Raw genomic sequence first — 4,278 nt, 5'->3', positions numbered from 1 at the left:
CTCGGTAAGATGCTTGATTAAGTAAAATCATGCCTAAGTTATTCTTGCATTACGACTGTGAGGTAACTAATGAATTAATTATTTAAATGGATTGCAATTGTAATTAGTTGACACAGTACTTAATCAGTGCATGTTTATTCTTCTAAGGTAGCTGAAGGTTAAATTAGCAATGTATCTGGCGATATTATTGCCTTGCATAACTTGCTAGATTATTGTGATTAAATTGTTTCAAGGTGGGGATGCCTTGTTACTTCACAAAGTCTTTTATATGCTTATTAGATTTAATTAATCGTTTGAATTGACATAGGGATATGCAAGAGATTGGTTCAATTTAATGAGTATGTATGTGCAATAGCATGTTTGCCTGCTAGAATCTGTTTAGTCGGTTGAATTAACATAGGGATATGTCAAGAGATGAATGGATTTTTGTATGGAAATTTGTTCATAAATAAGCAAATTATCGGGTTGCTGTGAATTTATTCGTAACAGTGTAAACATGAGTTTAGTAATTCTGAGTTTAAGAAATATAATTAATCCAATACAAGTATGTTACATTGATTAAATCTTATTTGAAATCGTGCCCTAGAACTCTTTTGTTTTATTTAAATCATTTACTTAGTTTTTAAATAGTTTTTGCTCATCTTCTAAAACCAAATTATTTTTACTTCACCAAAGTGTTTTACAATTAATTTCATAAATAATTCTTTTTACAGTCCCTGTGGGTACGATAACTCGAAATTTACTTGTCACTTTATTACTTGTTGCGAATGTGTACACTTGCACATTTTTCCATCGTTCCAAGTTTTTGGCGCAATTGTCGGGGACTATTTTAAAAGACATTATTTGTGAAATTGTTAATTTTGCATTTTGGGTTTTTTTTTCCTCTTCTAAGTTTTAATTCTATTTTTTTGTGTGTGTGTGTTTGTTTCAGGAGTTATTGAGTATTTATCAAATCATTGACTTAATCCTCATAGACCTTGAAATCGAAAGGACTTTCTGATAAAGGAGAAGACAAGCGAACCAAAGAAGGGCCAAAGATATGAATTTCGAAATTCCAAACCAAAATCCAGGAGGAACATTCGCTTATAATACTCACAATCCGATCATTGTTGCTGATGATAAAATCTATGTCATTCAACAATATACCATTCCTCTATTCAACGAGCTCAATCTAAGTATTAGAAGACCCGAAATCGAGGCACAACAATTCAAGCTAAAGCCGGTCATGTTCCAAATGTTGCAAAATATGGGTCAATTTAGTGGGATTCCTACTGAAGATCCACATCTTCATCTTCGGCTATTCATGGAAGTGAGTGACTCATTTAAACTAGTTGGGGTGACTGAGGACACCTTGAGACTGAGATTATTTCCGTACTCCTTAAGAGATAGAGCACGAGCATGGTTGAACTCCCTACCGTCCGGTTCCATAACTACATGGCAAGAGTTGGTTGAACGTTTCTTAATGAAATATTTCCCTCCATCTTTAACTGCCAAGATCCGAAATGAAATCACTTCATTTCAGCAACTTGATGAAGAATCTTTATATGAGGCATGGGAACGGTTCAAGGAGTTACTACGAAAGTGCCCTCATCACGACATTCCTTGCTGTGTTCAAATGGAGACATTCTATATTGGTCTTAATATTCATACTAGAATGATGGTGGATGCTTCGACAAATAGAGCCCTTCTTTCTAAGTCTTATAACGATGCCTACAAGATTATTGAAAGAATTGCCAGCAATAACTATCAGTGGCTAATCAACCGAGCAGCCTCAAAAAGACGAGTAGCAAGAGTACATAAAGCGGACACACTTGCTTCTTTGGCAGCCCAGGTATCCTCTATGTCTTCTATGCTTAAAAACATAACTTTTAATGGTTTCAACGGTAATCTAATAGGTCAACAATTGAACCAGTTCGAGAATATTTCTTGTAAATACTGTAGAGATGGCCATTTATTTGAAAATTGCCCATTGAATTAAGAGTCAAATTATTACATGGGAAATCAGAATTGGAATGATCCGCAATCAAATTTTTACAACTCCTCATGGAAGAATTATCCAATTTCTGCATAGAGTAATCAATGGGCGGACCATAGTGACTCTGTTATGCCATTTCAACCAAATTATCCATCAGAATATTCTCAACAAGTGCAACAACCCCCACCAACTGAATCTTCAAGTGATCTTGAGAATCTACTGAAGGCATACATAGCGAAGAATGATACCACTTTAAGAAATCTGGAGAATCAAATTGGTCAGCTAACCAATGAACTTTGAAATAAACCCCAAGGTATTTGGCCAAGCGACACAGAAAATCCAAAAATTTTGGGCAAAGAACATTACAAAACAGTCTCTTTGCTAAGTGGAAAAACATTGGAGCCCAATGTGGTAGAGGTTCAAGATGAGCCTGTTCTAGCTCAAGACAAAGAGGAAGCTCAACGAAGTGTTGAAGCTCCTGTATCATAAAAGTTAGATTCAGTGATCCTTTATAAGGTAAACTCTAAACCAATTAGTTCTGATTATCTAACACCCTTTTCAGATCCAGAGAAATTTCCACAGAAGAGTTGTCCGGTTAAAGCTAAGATTCCACCATTGCCATATCATCAACGATTCCAGAAGCAGCAAGAACATACTCAATTGAAAGAAATTTTTGATGAAAAGGTGACTTTTAATGAATTTGATGCTACTAAATCCCAAGATATAGTTGAAGACTGCTCTGCTATTTTGAAGATGGAATCACTGGCTTTTACAGAATTAGAGCTCAATTCTTTAGATGATCCATTAGAACACATTCTACTAGAGGATTTACCAAGTGATGATGAAGACAATGAATCCTTAGCTTGGTTAGAAGCTAACTCGAAGGAATTCACTCAAGAAGTTCCACTCGAATCATTAGAGTTATCATCTCGGGAGTATACGCAACCAAAGTCGTTGATTGAAGAGCCAGCAAAATTAGAACTGAAGATTTTGTCTCATCATCTGAAATATGACTATTTGGGTCTGCCTTCGAATTTGCCTATCATTATTTCAGTTGAGTTCACCAAAGATCAAGAAGAAGAGGCACTTGTGATTTTGGAAAGGCGCAAGAAGGGTACTGGATGGATTATTTCACATATTCGAGTCACGAGTTGGAAGATTTGCAGGAATTACAGAAAGTTAAACAAGATCACTAGGAAAGGTCATTACGGGTTTTCTTTCCCTAATAAGATGTAGGACAGATTTGATGGGAAAGAATATGATTACTTCCTAGATGATTATGGTTGGTATGACAAATTGCCATTTGAGACCACCATGGTCAATGATGATCCTAAATAAAATAGAGGGAGTTCTCTTCACTTTCTCTACCATTATTTTACATTTTTAGTTCTTCTTTCCTCATTTGAATAAAATGGTAGACTTAGATATAATTTTTTTTAGTTTCTTACATTAATTAAAACTCTGTCTAGGAGATTGGGACTTAAGCAGGACCATCCGTGACCCCTCTAGTCTTTCCTGGAAGTTTAATTTAATGTAATTTAAAAAACATATTTTTCTAAGTAGCCCAAAGAATTTAAGTATTTGTTTTGTTAAAAAAAGGGCCAACTTTTATCCCAACCACTAATTTCTTTGAGTGTTTTTTTTTAGTTTATTTTTAGTATAAGAGCCTTGGATCCAAAAAGGAGCTGCCATTGGGCTTAAGACACTACTAAGAACAAAAATATTCAAACATTTTTCGTACAAACCTACAGCCCTTACCTTGCTCCACCACCACTCCCAAGTAGCCTAATAGTGCATCTCACCTAACCCCTTAACATTGCAGCCCTTAACTCTCTGAATCACCACTCTAAACACCTTCATTCGAAGTCACCAACTACCACACAAAAACTATCCTTAAAATCGCCACACTCTTCAACTTAAAACCTTACCCTCAGCTACTCACCCACCTGCCCAAAACTGAAACCACGCTTAACAGATTTCCTAAGTTCGAATCTGAGAGTCCCTTTAACTAGCACCATTCCACGAAGTGAACAGTTTGGTATAGTGGCTATGCTGCAACACATGTAGTTGCTGCAACAAGATTACTGGAGATACTAAAAAATACGGGATGACTCAATCAGATATGCATTTAAAATATATATATATCATAACCCATTTATTTTTGTGTCTAAGTTTCCAGATTTCATATTTGAACCATGGAGTCCACTATCGAAGATGGAGTGAAGCGATTCATGAAAAAACAAAGATGATACAGCAAAAGACGAGTTGAATTCAGAAGAATCTGTAAATAAATAAAGGGGGGA

At 35.6% G+C, this 4,278-nt stretch overlaps 1 non-coding gene across 1 annotated transcript; it reads right to left on the bottom strand.

Moving 5' to 3' along the window:
- Positions 1-1,492: 1,492 nt before the first annotated feature.
- Positions 1,493-1,599, bottom strand: LOC128289735 (small nucleolar RNA R71). Its single transcript, XR_008279379.1, has one exon. It is a non-coding gene; the product is annotated as a small nucleolar RNA R71 (small nucleolar RNA).
- Positions 1,600-4,278: the final 2,679 nt, after the last annotated feature.

Source organism: Gossypium arboreum, chromosome 2, assembly GCF_025698485.1.
Source record: "Gossypium arboreum isolate Shixiya-1 chromosome 2, ASM2569848v2, whole genome shotgun sequence".
In the NCBI taxonomy this organism is placed as follows: domain Eukaryota; kingdom Viridiplantae; phylum Streptophyta; class Magnoliopsida; order Malvales; family Malvaceae; genus Gossypium; species Gossypium arboreum.
This window is presented reverse-complemented; position numbering and strand designations above follow the sequence as displayed.